Genomic DNA, 20,041 nt, shown 5'->3' with positions numbered 1-20,041 from the left:
AGTTTGCAAAATTCAGAAAGATTGCTGGATGCTTATCCCAACACTATTCATGAACTGACAACTCACAACTCTTAAAAAATGTAATAAATTTAGAAAACATGAGCCATGGCAAAAACTGCAAAGTGACAGTAGGAATTTTAAACCATGCGGTGAAAATTAGGAGTGTTGCCAATTTGAAAGATCAAATAATGGACGTTTGGTGCAGATTAGAAGCAGTCCTAAATTCATACTGGTTAACTATAGAACAAAAATAAACATACCATTCCCTTTTTGGGAAAAATTGTTGTTAAAATAAGTTGTCACATGCTATGATTTTCATTTTTCAAAACTTCACTTTAATTCAAAATGGAGGATATCAAGATGGCTGCCGTTAAGGTTATCCTTACTGTACCACTTTCTTCTAGGCATAATATGTATTACCGAAGCTTTTATCCTCTTGTTATCATTAATATGCGGGTTAGAAGTGGAGGTAAGGGGCGTACGCACACAGTAAGTATAAACAATTAATATACCTGTATCATTTCCTCAAAATGCGTATCTTAAAACTAACTTCACCATCGTTTTCCTCATTAAATTCTAGCCCAAAATTACGCATCATATTACCCTATTCTTATTTTAAAAAACTTGACCTCAATTCAAAATGGCGCATTTCAAGATGGATGCCGTCAAGGTAATACCTACCATACGACTTCCCCCTAAGCCTTATATGTATCTACATGGTTGTTATTTTCTTAATACTCCGTTTACAAAGGGTAGTAAGGGACTTCTGCAGTGATCTCTAATAATCATATCACAACTCTTAAAAATTATATTTAAAAAATAGCGAACATGCACCATGGCAAAAATTTCTGTCATCACAAATAATGCATACATGCCCTCCAACAGAATAAATAATTTCATTGAAATCGGAGCCGGACACCTGGGTGATGACAATTGTAAGTAACTCCTTAGTGATAAATTTGAATCCCTTAACAATCTGTAGTTCTAAGAAGACGCACGCTATATTTGCTTCAGGCAAACGTAATATCCGTTTCTGAATTAATACTGTGAGACACACATTTCTAAATTTAATATAGTGACAGTTTTGACTTGTGGGCTTAATATACAGTAAAACATGAAAATTTAAATGTTTTCTTAGGGTTGCATTCCGTAACGGTTTGCGTCAACGTAATGCAAATTCTGCTTTTCAGCTTGCCATAATCACTGTAGCAGTTATAATTATTTTTTGTAAGTTCAGTGTTGCATATCGATCCTTAAATTTTGCGAAGATTGTTATGAAACCCATAATATCGTGAGTAAAATATTGAACTACTCGAATTACAAGAAACCGAATTCCGGTCCAGAAAGATAAAAAGAACTGCATATGAACTAGATGCTATGATCAAAAACCAACCAAGTAAAACTCAGTGTTCAATCGATTGAAAATTAATTTTCTGTTTTGTTAATATGCATTAACATAATTTCCTATTTGCGTATATAATATGTTTTTGTTCATTGTAGAACAGAATACAGAAAGCTTGTATACACGACTCCAAAAGTGCATTACCACCTGCAATTCTCGTTTTCCTGCAATAGCAGGCAACCCAAAAAGCTCGGCGGTTGGGTTGGTTCCGAATTCGAAAGGCGTTGGACCAAACCTCAACTTTGTTAAAAATATATCAGTGTGGCAAACTGAAAAATAAGGAAATAAAACAAATTGTTAAGAATGACAATTTTATTATCGTGACGGAGTTGGATGACATCAAAAGTTACAAAACGATCTTACTTAAGCAGTTCAAAAAAGATGAATGGCAAAAGACACATATCAGAAAAAACATTTCTCTCCTTCTCCCCCCCAAAAAAAAATTTTAAAAAAGAAAAAGTTACATAAAGTAAAGGTTTAATATAAAAGACTCACCCAACATTTTGAAAATTGACACGCGAAAGGCAAGAATAACTGAACCCAAGTGAATAAAATTGTGCACAGATATTGCAGACGTAAAATGTGGGAATACAGGCTTCATATTTTCCTGAAAAAAAAACGGTAGGGTGAGGCAGGGACCCCTCCAAACCCTTGATCACGAGATATCAAAAATGTTTGTAACAGTATGTCAGATGTGTGTAAATGACATGAAGAAATGTAACGAAACTTTTTCTATGGACAACACGTAAAAATAAAGGAATACGAGGTTTTAATGTTCTGCGGAAAACAGTTTTAGGGGGCAAAAGCCCCCACGAAAAATTTTGAAATTTGACGTCCGAAAGGTAAGAAGAAGTGAACCGAACTGAATGAAATTCTGCACAGATATTATAAACATAAAATGAGGGAATGCGGGTTTCTTATTTTCCTTTAAAAAACGGCTGGGTAGGGCGCGGACTCCTCCAAACATTTGATCATGAAATATCAAAAGTACTAGTAACAAATGTCAGATGGGTGTAAAGGACATGAAGAATTACAACGAAACTTTTTGTATGGACAATACGCAGAAAATAAAGGAATACGTTTTTTTATTTTTTGCGGAAAGACAGTTTTATAGGGTAAAAGAACCCGCCCCAAAATTTTAAAGTTGACGCGAGAAAGATAAGAAGAAGTGAACCGAAGTGAGTGAAATATTGCAAAGATGTCGTAGGTTTAAAATGAGGAAATACGGGTTTCGTATTTTCCTGCAAAAAAAGGTTCGGTGAGGCACGGACCCCTCCAAACATTTGATCACGAAATATCAAAAGTGCTAGTAACAGTATGTGAGATGTGTCTAAAGAACATGAAGAATTGCAACGAAACTTAATGTATGGATAATATGCGAAAAACATACGAATACTGTTTTTTTTATTTTGTGCGTAAAAATGGTTTTACGGGGAAAAGCACCCACCCAAAATTTTGAAAGTTGACGAACGAAAAGCAAGGACAAGTGAATCGAAATGAATGAACTTGTGCACACATATTGTAAACGTAAAATGAGTGAATACAGGTTTCGTATTTTCCTGGAAAAAACTGTTGGAAAGGGCACGAACCCTTCCAAAGTTTTGATCACGAAATATCAAAAGTACTAGTAACAGTGAGGTGTGTGTAAAGGAAATGAAGAATTGCAACGAAACATTTTGTATGGAAAACAACCATAAAATAAATCAATACGAGTTTCTTATTTCCTGCGGAAAAACTGTTTTAGGGGTCAAAGGCTCCTACCTAAAATTTTGAAAGTTGACACCCGAAAGACAAGAAGAAATGAGCCGAAGTGAATGAAATTTGCACAAGTACTGCAGACGTAAAATGAGGATAAGGGTTTTATATTTTCTTATAGAAAACAGTTAGGTGGGGTGCCGACCCTCCCAAACGTTTGATAACAAAAAATCAAAAATAATATTAATAGTATGTGAGATGTGTGTAAAGGAAAGGAAGACTTTCAACGAAACTTTTTGTGTGGGAAATGTGCTGAAAACAAAAAAATACGGGTTTTTCATTCTTGCGGAAAAATGGTTTTATGGGGCAAAAGGCCCCACCCCAAAATTTTGAAATTTGGCACCGAAAGGGAAGAAAAAGTGAACCGAAGTGAATAAAATTTTGCGCAGATATTGTAGACATAAAATGAGGGTATACGGGTTTCGCATTTACCTAAAAAAAACGGTTAAGTGTGGCACGGACTCCTCCAAATCTTTGCTCACGAAATTTCATAAGCGCTAGTAACAGTATGTCAGATGTCTGTAAAGGACATGAAGAATTGCAACGAAACATTGTGTATGGAGAATACGCAAAAAAAAAAAAAATAAATACAAGTTTCTTATTTTATGCGGAAAAATTATTTTGTGGGCAAAAGAACCCACCCCAAAATTTTGAAAGTTGATGCCCGAAAGGTAAGAAGAATTGAGCCGAAGTGAACGAAATTGTGCACAGATATTGGAGGCATAAAATGGGGGAGTATGGGTTTCGTATTTTCCTTGAGAAAACGGAAGCGTGGGGTGCCGACCCCTCCAAACCTTTGATCACGAAATATCGAAAGTACTATTAATAGTATGTCAGATGTGTGTAAAGGACATGAAGAATTCCAAAGAAACATTTCGTATCGACAATACGCAAAAAAATAAAGGAATACGGGTTTTTTATGTTCTGCGGGAAAACGGTTTTAAAGGCTATAGCCCCACCCAAACTTTTGAAAGTTGAAGCCCGAAAGGCAAGAAGAAGTGAGCCGAAGTGAATTAAATTGTGCACAGATACTGCAGACGTAAAATGAGGGTACGGGTTTCGTATTGTCCTGGGGAATACGGTTCCGTAGTGCGCCAACCCCTCCAAACCTTTGATCACCAAATATCAAAAGTACTAGTAACAGTATCTGAGATGTGTGTAAAGGACATGAAGAATTGCAACATATCTTTTTGTATGGACAATACGCAAAAAATAAAGGAATACGGGTTTATTATTTTCTGCGGAAAGACTGTTTTATGGGGCAAAACAACCCTCCCCAAAATTTTAAATTTGAAGCTGGAAAGGTCAGAACAAGTGAACCGAAATGAGTGAAATATTGCACAGATATTGAAGGCTTAAAACGAGGGAATACGGGTTTCGTATTTTCCTGGAAAAAGAGGTTGGGTGAGGCATCGACTCCTTCAAACATTTTGATCATGAAATATCAAAAGTACTAGTAACAGTATTTGAGATATGTGTAAAGGACACGAAGAATTGCAACATAACTTTTTGTATGGCCAATAAGCAAAAAATAAAGGAATATGAGTTTCTAATGTTCTGCGAGAAACGGTTTTAGGGGGCAAAAGACCTCATCTAAAATTTTAAAAGTTAACGCCCGAAAGGTAAAAAGACATTAGCCGAGGTAAATGAAATTCTGCACAGATATTGCAGACGTAAAATGAGGATATGAGTTTCGTATTTTGCTGAAGAAAAAGGTTGGGTGAGGCACCGACCCCTCCAAACCTTTGATCACGAAATATCAAAAGCGCTAGTAACAGTATGTCAGATGTGTGTAAAGAACATGAAGAATTGCAACGAAACATTGTGTATGCAAAATAACCCAAAAAATAAATGAATACTGGTTTCTTATTTTCTGCGGAAAACTGTTTTACGGGTCAAAATCTCTCACCCAAAATTTTGAAGTTGACACCCGAAAGAAAAGAAGAAATGAGCCGAAGTAAATGAAATTTGCACAGATATTGCAGACAGAAAATGAGGTTACGGGTTTCGTATTTTTCTAGAGAAAACAGTCGGGTGGAGCGCCGACCCGTCCAAACGTTTGATAACGAAAAATCAAAAGTGCTACTAACAATATGTCAAATGTGTGTATAGGACATGAAGAATTGCACCGAAACTTTTGTATGGACAATGCACTGAAAACAAAGGAATACGGGTTTTTTATTTTTGCGGAAAAACGGTTTTATGGGGCAAAAGACCCCATCCCAAAATGTTGAAATTTGACGCCAAAAAGTAAGAAAAAGTAAACGGAAGTGAATGAAATTTTGCACATATTGTAGACATAAAACGAGGGAATACGAGTTTCGTATTTACCTAAAAAAACGGTTAGTTGGGGCCCGGACTCTTCTGAACCTTTGATCATGAAATATCAAGAGTGCTAGTAACAGATTGTCAGGTGTGTGTGAAGCCCACCAAGAATTCCAAAGAAACTTTCTGTATGAACAATACGCAAAAAATAAAGCAATACGTTTTTTTATTTTCTGCGGAGAAACAGTTGTAGGGGGCAAAAGAACCCACCCAAAGTTTTGAAAGTTGATGCCCGAAAGGCAAGAAGTGAGGCGAAGTGAATTAAATTGTGCACAGATATTGTAGACATAAAATGAGGGAATACGAGTTTCGTATTTTCCTGGGGAAAACGGAAGCGTGGGGCGCCGACCCCTCCAAACCTTTGATCACGAAATATGAAAAGTGCTAGTATGTCAGATGTGTGTAAAGGACATGAAGAATTGCAACACAACCTTTTGTATGGACAAATACGCAAACAAATAAAGAAATGCTTTTTTATTTTCTGCAGAAAAACAGTTTTATGGGGCAAAAGAACCCACACCAAACTTTTGAAAGTTGACTCCCGAAAAGTACATGTTGTCTCAAAGGTCGAGGGCATTCTTTATTGCTATTTTAAGGAAAATTTTTTTCTAAGTCCATATCTTCGGGACTCCATACTTTCCATATCTTTCCATATCTTTCTAAGTCCATAGTTCGGGTATCTTCGGGAAAAAGTAAACCAGGTTCGAACCTCGAAGTCAACCTTTGCAATCGGGAGAAATTTTGCAGGTGTGTTTTTCTTCTTTTAAATATAATAAGACTTGTTATTAATTGTATAAAAAAGCAACATTGATTGAAATACTTAATAATTCAATATTTCGAAATTTTGTATTAATATCAGCACATGCCTGTTTGTCATTTAGCTCTCCATACGTAATGAAACATTTATATAAGTAAACGAATCTTTCCATATGTGAAAGAATGCAGAAAATTAAGACATAGAACACAATTCTCGTCTGAGTACTAAAATAAAAGTCAAAATGGAACAAAAACAGCGTTTGCAGTGGATATGAATCAGAGCCCTGCACGGGCCGGGCGCGCCCGATTCGGCCCGGTGCCCGGCCCGACCCGACCCGTTTCAAGTAATATCAAACTGGACCGGGCCCTAACCGGGCCGGGCACATTTCGGGCCGAACCGGGCCCGGCACATTTCGGGCCGAATCAGGCCCAGTCTGAAAGACGGTTCGGAAACTGTTGTCAGCCTACTTGTTTTTTTAATGTTCTCCACTACCTCTATTTTTGACGTGTTTGTACGGTCTTACTGTCAGCCTATGTTAATCGTAATGTGTTTGGGAAACTGACTCTTTATTCAAGACTGTGATGTACTGGTAATACTATTACTATTACAACTTCTACTATTACTATTACTACTTCTACTATTACTACTACGACCACTGCTAATATTACTACTACAAGTGCTAGGACTTCGCGTCAGAGTTGACATGTCTGATGGTACCGAATTTACCTTCTAAGTACAGAATAAAATTGAGAAATGCTAGTTATTATGGCCGGTCTGCGTAGAATGTGAACCGATGCTTGATCTACGAGGGAGAATAGTGGCTCAATAGAAAAAACACTCACATCTGGTGCTAGAGGTCGTCGGATCAATCCCTGCTCATGCTATGTGAGCTTTGTTGTGGACAAACATCGTGTGCATGGGAGTTTCTGGGGTGGTCCCGCTTCCTCGCACTGTTTTCTTTCCACCAATTCATCCCATCATCATCCATTCAGCCTGAGCCGTAGTTACCTAAAGAACGTATGGTAAAGTCAAGTACTTGACCTAGTAAGTAGAATTTGGTACGCTACCATTGGACCACGGAGGGCAAAACCATAAACTGGCGTGCTCATAAGATCAGTGCAATTTGTAGTAATGTTCAATTAGCAAGGCAAATATCGAATGGTGTTACATGTTCATGTATTGTTTATAGTATGATGCTACAAATATAACAAAATATAATGATCAAATAAATCACCAAATCGACAGGGTCGATTAGGTGTTCCTGGAACGGTGGCTCAGCGGTTGAGCGTTCACCTCTGGTGTATGGGGTCCCTGGTTTGATCCGAGCTCTCGCCAAGTGAACTTTGTGGTGGACAAACACCGTGTGGGGGGTTCGCGGCGTTCTCCTGTTTCCTTCCACTTTATTTACTCCACTATTTCATTTATTTCTCACCATCGTCTCCTTTAGGCTATAGTGCGTCCAGTAAGAGAATGTCTCTGACAGCTCACAGTGACATTGCCACTACTCGCGTGCCAAGGTTTTTTTCGGTGCAAGTGTATTGGAAATTTAATTAATGGTATAAGACAGAGTGATCGTGGTTGGTAACATTGGTATCAAAGTAGGGGCTGCAATGTCCCACCGCATGTGGTAAGAAACGTCAGAGACCATCTCTTGTTGGCCGTGCTATAGTTGGCATAACTTGGAACCACCTACCAAGAAGAATAAACTAATGGATTGGGAAGATAGACATTCAGTCTCTGGTGAATTTGATGATGAAGTAGACATCTACCTCAACATGTCATCATGTGTAAGAGAACTAGATATACTGCAGTGGTGGAAGCAACAAGAACAAACATTACCAAAATTGTGTAAATTAACGCGTCAGTATCTCGTCATCCCTGCTTCTAGTGCGTCTACTGAAAGAGATTTTAGTACTCAGGAACGGAGAAATGCTCTAAAGCCTGAAACTGTTGAATCTGTTTCCGTGCTATTCGATGCGTACAAGGACATACAGTAAAGCGATGTTCATTTTGCACTATTGGTTTCTTAGGAAACCTTATATTTTCATTTTCTTAATATCAACTATCCCTTCTATTATATGTGATGTTAAGAGGCATTTTTGATAGCTGATATCTATACATTTTTCATTCAGGGGACTTTTGAGGTATTTTTTGATCAACAATGATATGTGTGGATTTTGTTTTGATTTACTGCCTCGCATTCCGTCATATAGCTCTGTTATTTACTTGTTACGCACCGTTCCAGGAACACTTCATCGATCCTGGGGTCTGGGTGATTTATTTGATCATTGATTTTTGTTATTATTATTGTAGCATCGAATTATAAAGAATACAGGAACATGTAATATGATTTGGAATCTGCCGTACTAATTGAACATTACTACAAATTGCGCTAATCTTATGAACACGCCAGTTCATGGTTTCGGCCTCCGTGGTCTAATGTAGCGGAACAAATTCTAATTAGTAGGTCAAGGACTTGACTTTCTCATATGTTCTTTAGGCAATTACGGCTCAAGACGTATGAATGATGATGGATGTATTGGTGGAATGAAGACAGTGGACGAAAACGGTCTAATCCAAAAACTCCCACGCTCACGATTTTTGTCCACAACAAAGCTCACATAACACGAGGAGGGATCGATCCGACGACCTCTAGCACCAGATGTGAATGCATTCTACTGGCCAGACTACGCAGACTGGCCATAATAACTAGTATTTCTTCGATTTTTTCTGTACTTAGATTGTAAAGTATGTACCACCAGACATGTCAACTCTGACGCTCGTAGCAGTTGTAGTAGTAGAAGTAGTAGTAATAATAATAATAATAATAATAATAATAATAATAATAATAATAATAATAATAGCAGTAGCAGTAGTAGTAGTAATAAGAGTAGTAGAAGTACAGTACTTTACAGTCTTGAATAAAGAGTTAATTTCCCAAACACCAGTGGCGGCGGTTGGACGTTAAAAGTGAGGGGGCAAGACATGATCTGAATATTTGTATATAAATGTTAGTTTTCCTGGTTGTTTCTAACATTTTGTTTGACGAAAGGTTGTATAACTAATAGGATACTTTATTTTCAGTTAAAATACCGTATATCGTATATAATACTTTATTAAGTAAATTGAGAAGAACAACGCAAGTAGATACTAGCCCTTTGTACTCTTAAACAACGAAAGTGTAAGAAGAGATTTGATTCCTTGCTCATGAACATCTTAAAATTCTGTCTGCAAAATTGTGTGATCAGATTATTTAATAAATTTGCAAAACAAATAAATAGAAAGGATAATATTAATCATAGTAATGAATAATGATGCTTGTTTTGCAAAAGTTATAATGAAACTGAGGATTAATGAAAAACTTAATATTTAATTCCACACATGATATTAAATGTATGTTATTACTCTTAGAAAATGAAAGACAGTAAATACTACAAGCATATGCTACGACATTTAAAGAAATATTTGCTTTTGCAACTTCTTGAAATATGTTCGTAGCCATTAGGTGCAGATTTCACTTTCTTGGAACACATCAAAACACAACAATACTTACAATCCACACTTCAGTTATACAAAATAAACTTAAAACCTAAAATTATGTTCAATTTACTAAATTTTATTGTATATACACTCGTACATCCTTAAACACAACACTTCACTCGTATATTACACTACAAAACAATGGAAAAGGTAGAAGTTGTTTCTTATCACGCTCTTTTTAATCGATATTCCTTACTTTAGAAAAAAGAAAAGACATTTTAGGAACTGTCAATTTTTGTGCAATTAAAGAATAACTTGTGAAATAGGCCCTACTTTTTTGCATAATGCTCTTTCGATTAGCTTTAAAGCGGCTCACTAACATATCGAGCCCTTGTAAGAAGAAATGAAAGTATGCTGAAATTGTGCTCCAATAGGTTATTTTTTGGGGTTATTTTCTGTGGCGATTAAAACGCAATTACTGTAGCTTTCTTTACTCCACTGGAAGACAACCAATACGTATTCACGCAACAGCAAATATTATATGGCAGCATTTTTTCCTATTAATCAGTAACACATACAAAATCGTTACATTTCCAAATGAAACTATATACATTAATTGGTTACTTAAAAAAAGTGCGGGGGCAACTGCCCCCCTTTGCCCTCCCTAATCGCCGCCCATGCCAAACACATTACGATTAACACAGGCTGCCAACATTAGTTTCCGATCCGTCTTTCACAGTGTTCGGGCCGGCCCGGCTCGGCCCGATTTGTGCCCGGCCCGTTTCGTGCCCGGCCCGGTTAGAGCCCGGCTCGAGATTCGGGCCGGGCCGGGTCGAGCCGGGCACAGAATTCAGATCCATTCGGGTCGGGCCGGGCCGTCTTCGGGCCTGGGTTTGCAGGGCTCTGCCCTGCACGGGCTGGGCGTGTCCTGTTCGGCCCGGACACAAATGCTATAGGGCCGAACCGGGCGCACGTATTTCCGGGTTGGAACCGGGCACTCAAGGACGGATTGGAAACTAATGTTGTCATTTTTCCCCTTAAATGTCCTCCACTACCCCTGCCTTTGCCGTGTTCGTACGGTCTTACTGTCAGTCTATGTTAATCGTAGTGTGTTTGGGAAACTGACTCTTTATTCAAGACTGCAAAGTACTGTAATACTACTAATATTACTACTACTTCTATTATTACTACTACGACCACAGTTAATACTACTATAACTGCTACGATTTCGCGTCAGAGTTGACATGTCTGGTGGTACAGAATTTACCTTCTAAGTACAGTATTTTATAACAAGACTTGTCAAACAGGGTGAAATATCCCTATTTTCATTTTCCAACCATTTTTGACCATAAATCGACTTTTGCGAGGTGAGAAAGGAAGATACGACAGAAGGAAAACAAAGTTATTGTAGAAGCATTATTATCAATATTTTGCATTCCAAAATACGGAATGTTACTTAAAAAACATAACTTTAAAAGAAATATCTACTAAAATGAAAGAACAATCATGGCATTTTAGGCGTGTGCGTAACAGTAATATACAAAATAAATATTACAATACTTTTGAGGGTCTAGATCATTTAGATTAGATATTGGTATTCCAAAGGTAAACAAATGAAATATTTTTTTCTTTTGACTGAAAACGTGATTTTGAATTATATATATATATATATATATATATATATATATATATATACAGACTGTTATACAATTCGTGTAATTTTCTACAGCACTGGGAGAAGATGAAGTTTTCACACCATTAATATAAAATTTGGCACTCTTATTGAGAAATATCTGAATTTTTCGAATTTCTAAAGGAAATAGAAGAAAATTAATGTTTAGCCCCCCTTTTGGAAGTGTAAACACAGAAGTTCATTTTCCTTATGGGAGGTTCAATGTTAAATTTTGGAAGCAGTTTTCTCCAATAATTATTCGTAAAGATTTTGGGGCAAATGAGTTGTATTTGTTACGAAATGCAAAAACACTCATTCACAAAGCTAGTAAAGCCGTCTCAAACATTATTTTGGGAAGGCCCCCCTTCGGGGGGCAAGGGCCGTAAAAAGCTGGTGGGTGATGTGTTACCAAATCCCAAAATTTATTTTCGGAGTGCCAGTAAACGTCAGATTAATCACGAATGTCACATAATTAATGCTCCAATGCTCCTTACATGTAAGAGTGACTGATAATGGGGCTACAGCCCCCTTTCAAAAGTAAGAAAATCACCAGAAATATCCTTAGTAGGGACATATGAGAAGAAGGTGTTTTTGTTAATTAGTGTGAAATTTGGCGTCATTGTAGCAAAAGAGTATGCATTTTTGAAATATGGAATGCTATTTTGGTAACGCACCGCCTTAGGGGGGCACAGGGGACGAAGCATTAGATGATGTACCTTTATAAAAATTCAAAATTTTGTTCCGGAAATGCCAGTGAGCGTCAGATTTTTCACAAACGTCACAGAATTAATATTCTAATGCTCCTTGCATGTGCCAGTAACTTCTGTGGGGCTATAACCCCCTTTCATAAAATATCCCCATAATTCTTCAATTTATTTGAGGTGACCTCTGTACCATATCGGGTTGTGCAATAATGGAAGCCATGGCTAAAAATAATATACACTTCCTTTCCCCCGACTTCGATCCGACATTTTGTTCTCGAGTTACGGCTGTTTTGAGCATTTTTCCGACTTGTTTTTGGCTGATCATAGCGCCAAAAGGAAGCATTGTGCACCCAGGTTGTCTTATCACGGTGTCAGGAATGAGCTCTCAAACGTTGTAAGTGTTGTTTTGAAACACCCTCTATATTTCTATCCTGTTTCTGATTAGCTTCTCTTTGCCAATCAATTTCCAGTATTCCCAAAATAAACCAAAAGTGAACTAAATTCACTAAATCGCCTTCCCCCTATGCTTTCTTCTTGTATAGTACTTATTATATATTTATATTGTAATTGACAGAGATTGCCAATATTGATTGAAATATCTGGTTAAAATTCTATTAGAGGAATTCCCTCTTCAGTACAGAAATTCCCTCCTTGCATCCTACCGCCATTTTAGGCGAGATGGGATTAAGTAAGATGGAAATTCCCATCTCGCCTAAAATGGTAGACATTCTTATTTTGGAGATATAAGTGGCTGATAAATCGTTAGGCGAGGTGGGATTAGGCTAGATGGGATTGAATCATCTGAAAAGGTAGGGGTACGGTAGGTAGCGGCATGACGTCACGCCGTCCCCCATACCTATCTTTGCCCATTGTAATAGCTTAGGAAGTGGGAGGACGCCGTACACAGTTTTTTGGACGTGGGGATAGGGTCCCCCGCGTTCCCAGGCACTTTAATCCCTGCTGCTAAGTATTAATTGCTGTGAGGACTAACGAAAAATATTATGTGATAATAATAATAATAATAATAATAATAATAATAATAATAATAATAATAATAATAATAATAATAATAATAATAATAATAGTATCTGAATGATACAGATATTTTTTCAACTTTTATTACAATTGCAGTGGGTTCCCATGAATCTGGTTATATTGTTTTTGAAAGGAATAAAGATTCTTCAAACAACAATATGATTTGTATAAAAGAAAAAAAGCCTTATCAGTTGCAAGAACTGACAAGTGGCCTTGTGTCTGTTTTTTTAAACACAATGTTACGAGGCACAGAAGCCACCACGCCTGCGGTGTGCTTGCTTTTTTGCCTCAGGCAGCTTCAGTACTAAAATTAAGGCTTTGCTTCAGGCAGACAGTACTAAAATTCTGTCAATTTATGTGTAGCTATCAGCAACCACACAGGTTCTTTGAAACGCTGAATTTTACAAGAAAGGTTTTGTCCATCGGATAGGAAGCGAACGAAGCCCATCGTACGTTGTAATCCCTCCCCTCTTTTGCACACTGTGTGAAATTTAACTTGTATACTGTAGTAAGTTACAGAAAAGAGAATGCTATTTTTTAAAAAATGACATTATCGAATAAGATTGACCATTATTACAATATATTCAAGATGAAAAATATTCTTTTAACAGTCGTCGTACTTAGTTGTCTGCACTGAAATTCCCATAATGTGCTTTCTTCTTTTCTAATATGAGCTCCGAGCTTCTTCGTGTCTAAGTGGTTAGCGTACGTGCCTTTGGCGTGAGAGACCCGGGTTCGATTCCGGTGAGAGCTCATGTAGTTCGGGTTTGTCAATTAATCAGTAGGTCCCGTCTTATATAGCCTCGCTGCTGAAAGGGACGACAAAATCAACTCAACTCATATTGAGCACCATAGGAGATATAACTCCGAGGTGAATTTTGTCCCTGGAAAACCTCCAAAAATCACCAACGGTACGAAATATGTCTGCAATGCAACATGTCCATCATTTCCAACTCTATGCTCTGTGATCTAGTTTGCTTTTCATGTTTTCAGTAAACTAGACAGACAAAAGGAAGAATAGAGGCTTTCTTCCAGAAAATTGTGTTCGAGGGTGGGGGGTCACACAGGCTCGTATCCACGGGGAGTCTAGGGGGCCGGGCTCAACAAAATTTTTTACATTAGAATGATTTATGAGCATTAAAGTAGTCAACCATTAGGATTTTTTTGTTTTAGGATGATACCAGATTTGACTCCTGGTGTAAGCTCAACTTTCAGTATTGTGTCATTTGCAGGTCTCGTCTCATACAGATTCGTTGAAAAACCTCTAAACATGTGCTATGACTAGTATGCGAACTGAAGTTTTTTTTAGCAAAAGAGAGAGAAATTTCTTGCTTTAGACTCTGCCCTGTAATCCAGTTTTTCTGGAGGCGAGATAGTATGGTTGGGAACGACCTATCAGATTCAAGTTCTGAACCCACATATAAAAGACCTTCCTTTATAACCTTGGTGTTGTATAAAGACGAAAAACAAAAATATACTGATAGCTCCAGTAATAGATATTATAGCAAAGAGCTTTAAAAAATAGGTGGTTTTGAAATAGAGAAAGGACAGTACCTGAGCTTTATTAGTATTACTAGCATATATTACCCGCTTTGCTAAGTTAAAATGAAAATTTTAAAGCACAACTCCGTATTTCATGTGTTTAGTACCCGTGAAATATGCTGTTTTCGTTTTTAATGGCATCGATTTAAACAGCATCGGAAAGATCATTGATCAACTCGGCGACCCCAAAAATCATGGATTCGACACCAATAATGGTCATTTTCGGTCATTTATACAGTGGCTCAATAAAGAAGTCGGACATATACATATTTACACATTCCATGAGGAATAAACATTCCAAGAGTATTCTACAGAGAACAAAAAATATATTTTAATTACTCTACATTATCTACTTATGAAAAATAGAAACATCAATGACAAAACTCAGTTTCATGACTATAAAAATTACAAAAAGTGAAAACATTGCGTAAATCCATGTCAAAAAAGAACTCGGACACTTAATTTGTAGCAAAAGTTTAGAATGTTACTAGATATTTTCAATATTTTGTAGTCAATCCTTTATGTTTCACGATCGCTTTCAATCTTCCTGGCATGAATTTTACAAGTTTTTTGCAGAAGGAAGGATCACCTTTTGCTCATTCAGTCTGAAGTTCTGATTCCAAGTCTTCCTTTGTTCTAATAGTATGATATTTTAACTGGTTTTCCAAATAAGCCCATAAGTGCTCAATAACATTAATATCAGGAGATTGCGGAGGTGTTTCCAGCACATACGGACAATTATACGGGAACCACAAACGCACATTGAGTGCTTGGTGCTTGTGATCGTTATCCTGGTAGTAATGGAAGTTTTCTATTATTCCCAATATTTCAGCACTTTGTACCAAATTTTGCTTCAGAATATTTAAATACTTTATTTGGTCCATAATACCATCGATTACACAAAGTTTACCTGGACCAGCAGAGGACATACAGCCCCAAACCACTACCGAGCCATCTCTATGTTTCACAGTGGATCGTAGATTATTCGCTCTGAGTTCTCCATTAAGTTTTCGCCAGAGGTAACATTAACCATCTGAGCGGAACAAATTAAATTTACTTTCGTCCGCGAATAACACAGTGCTTCTAAACGAAAAATCTTTATTTTTATAAGCTTTTGCAAAACTAAGTCTCTTTTGGCTATTGCACTTGCTTACGAACGGTATTTTACGGGCTACTCTTCCATGTAACTTGCTTCCCTTAAAACAAATCTTAGACCCTATTGTTTCGGGATGCAAACTTTTATCTTAATGTTCTGATACTTCTTTGGCCAGTTTAGGACACTTGTTTTGGAGTTTTTATTAACCTATAGTACAATCCATCTCTCGTATGACTTTGAAAACACTCTAGATCTACCACTGTTTGGTGTATTTTCCACTGATTTAGTTGATTTAAAACGTCTAATAATATCATGAACTGTGGACAGTGACCTATCTACTATTTTCACAGTATCACGAACTGATTTTTCGCTCTTTATATATTTTTTGAAACAGCTCTCTTACTGCTAAAGATGTTTGCCCACGTTGACTTCCCATTTTAACTTTTAAACACACAGTTTCATCCACGTAAAAATAGTGCGGCTTCAACTCGCTTCTTTTGGACATCTAAAACTGTCAAGTAGACAAACTCTTGGAAATTCCCTTATTAAGCCCAAAAAAGAAAGAGAGTGGTGCTAACTGTCCGAGTTCTTTTTTGACATGGATTTTAGCTGTATTATAATTTTTTGTAGTTTTTGTAGTCATGAAATTGAGTTTTGTCATTGATGTTTCTATTTTCCATAAGTAAATAATATAGAGTACTTAAAATATATTTTTTGTTCTTTGAAACCTACTCTTCGAATGTCTATTCCCTCTTGAATGTGTGAATATGTATGTGTCCGACTTCTTTATTGAGCCACTGTATATATATTTCCTCCTCCCCTATGTTGCGGGCCATGGCAACGAAAGTGTCACTGTTCATCTCAGCGACCCCCCACAAATGTGGATTCAGCACTAATTAACGGTCATTTTCCATTATCTTTAAATATCTCTTCCTCCCTTTCCCCCAAGTTGTGGGGTTGAATTTGAATTTAAACATGATCGAAAGTACCACTGCTCATCCAAGCGACCCAGAAAACTATAAATTTGACACTGATAGTGGCCATTATCGATCATTTTATATATCACTTTCTCCCCTTCCCGCAAGTGGCGGAGCTGATTTTGCATTTAAACCGGATCGAAGATGTCACAGTTCATCAGAATGATCCCGAAAACTATGGATTAGACACTAATATTGGTTATTTTCGATTATTATTATTATATATAGCTCCCCCTCCCCCGTGCTGCGGCACACGAAATCAGAATTGTCACTGTTAATCTCAGCTACTCCTAAAACTATTGATTCGACACTAATATTACTCAGTTTCGATCATTTTTAAACGTTTATCCCCCTCTCCTCCATTGTACCCTCCACCTTCCCAACTATTAGGGCTGAACTTGGATTGAAACAGCATCAGAAGTGTTACTGGTTGTCATCGGGCCCGAAAACTATGGATTCAACATTAATATCGGTCATTTTTGATCATTTTTAAATTTCTCTCCCTCTCGCCCTCCCCTACGTTGTTTCGTCAAAGTAAATAGCCTAAAGTAATCCCTGCCCCTATACTCATGTATATTGAAAATTTGATTTAGATCGTCAGGTGGTTCAAGAGTGATGAAGTCACAGAGACAGGCATTTTTATTTTTATTTTTTTTTACATATATCTGCCACTCTCCCTCCCCTACGTTGGCTCGTCAAAGTGAAATGATAAAAAAAAAAAAACACCCAAGGCCCGACCCTCATATTTGTTGAAAATTAGATCGAGATTAGTTGGGTGGTTCAAAAGTTATTAGGTTTTATTAGTTTCTATTTATACGTTCCCCCCTCCCCCTAGGATGTACCGTTAAAGTAAAATTACAAAAATGTTTCCAGATCCAAACCTCATACATCTTGAAAATTTGATTGCGATCGGTCTGATATTCAAGATATAGTTCAAGAGTTATTAAGTTACAAAAATAGTGGCTTTCAGTCTTATATAAATTGATTTTTGTATATATCTCTCCTCCTTCTCCGCCCCCACGTTACTTCGTCAAATTTAAATAACACGATCCCAGGCCTGACCCTCATCTATGTTGAAAATTTGATCAAGATTGGCCGAGTGGTTCAGGAATTATTAAATTTTATTTATTTTTACCCCCCCCCCCTAGGTTGTACCATCAAAGTGAATAGCCTAAAACCAGCCCAGCCGTAAAACTCATCCATGTTTCAAATTTGATTAAGATCAGTGGGGCGGAGAGTTATAGTCACAAACATAGTGTTTCTCAATTGTATATATATATATATATATATATATATATATATATATATATATATATATATATATATATACAGTGGCGTATTTAGGGGGGTGGCTTCCGGGCTTAAGCCCCCCCCCGAAATCTTACTTAGTATAGTCAAGTAAATGGAATATCTTGCATAATTTTCACATTTTCAGGCAAAGCCCCCCCCCCGAAAGTTAGCAAAGCCCCTCCCGAAACAAAATCGTAAATACGCCACTGTATATATATATATATATATATATATATATATATATATATATATATATATATATATATATATATATATATATATATATATATATATATATTAGTAGTGTCGAATCTAGATATTTTCCTATGGGGTCAACGTAAAATTTTACGGCACATTCCACCAGCCCCCCTTCCAACAGAACGGCGAATATGCATCGTTTTTACCACTACCACTCTACATTGAGACTTTTCCCAAATAGGCAGTACTGGCTTCGATAGAAGGAAAAAAAAGTTTGAAGGGCCGGATCGGGACAGTGAAGAGAAGAGTGGCAGTGTTGGGCAAATTTCAATTGAATTGACAATTAACAATCAATCTGTAAATTTAATTGTTAATTGCAATTGACAACGGAAGTAAGTAATGGTTCATTGTTAATTGCAGTTGCCCATTAATAAAGGAGAATCAATTGCAATTAATCAATCGATTGAAAGTAATTGCAATTGAAATTAATTAGCAATTAATTCAATTGCAATTTTTGATTTCCACAGCAATTACTTTCAATTGATTGATCAATTGCAATTGATTTTCACTGATTAATTTTCAACACTGTAGTTCAGAGAGAGTGTGGGGCAATGAAAACTTTAGCCACGACCAACTGACCCACCACCCATCGTGACCCATGACCCACCGTGACCCACTCTGTCCCATCATCCACCATGAACCACTGTCACACACTGTGACCCAAGACCCACCGAAACCCATTGTCATCAACTCTGACCCACGAATCATGCCCTCATCTCTACTGACTAAAGAGTTTAAACTTGTAATAAAACAAGGCTATGAAATTATCACTCATTGGATTTTAAATTTCTACGATCAATCACTCAAGCACCGCTGTATTACAATAACGGTGGATCTGACCTTTGTAATATAAATGAAATAGAGTTTGCCTGAGTGTCTGTCTCTCTATCTGTGTGCGGCCCGTGGACCAGACGAGTGGACGAAAGTTTTTAAAATTTGGTCGCGGGTAACTTGGTCTAGGCCACAGATCAAGACGAAGAGTTTTTTTTTTCAACCGGGACCGGCCTGGGAACCAGACAAGTTGACCGAGAGTTACCAAATTTTGGACACGGATACCTTGGTTCAGGTCCCAGACCAAGGTGAAGCGTTTTTGACTAAATTCGAACCAGGGGGGTCTCAGGAGGGCGTTAACCCAGACATGTAAAAGTAGTAGAAAATGACCGATATTATAGGAAAGGGGGGCAAGAGTACGCAAATTTTAATTAAACTTATATATTTTGGCAAAAAATAGTTACAACGGAAAACTTTTACATGGAACACAAAACTTGAACTCTCCTTTACGAAATGTGAACTCAACTTTTATATACCTCTATTCTTAGAGGAACTAGAACTCATAAAATGAAAACATTCAAATTCGTACTCTTGCCCCTATATGTGGGGCAAGAGTACGAAATCAAAGGGGCAAGAGTACGCACCCAAAAGAGCATTAACAATTATCACAGATGAAGGTGCTACTCCTTTATATGATGTGCATTGTTCATGCCACCATTCATGGCATCTTGCGCACTTGATCCAGTCTTCTATTGGTGGATCACTGTAGATGATATTGCATAATGGACACTCGTACACTACTTCCTCACTGACCCGAGGAGTTCGGTTCTGTTGTAGCTTTCCTTGTGCAAGATGATGTTTGCCTTTGCTCTTTGAAGGGCGCCGTTTCAAAAGTAAGTTCTGCTTGAAAGGAGAGGATGTCAGAATCTCTGATTGACTTCGAGAAGATCAAGATCTACTGGTTGAGTGCTTGGTAG

This window comes from Thermobia domestica, chromosome 16 (assembly GCF_964235325.1).
Source record: "Thermobia domestica chromosome 16, izTheDome1.hap1.1, whole genome shotgun sequence".
NCBI lineage: Eukaryota > Metazoa > Arthropoda > Insecta > Zygentoma > Lepismatidae > Thermobia > Thermobia domestica.
Note: the sequence above shows the minus strand (reverse complement) of the source record.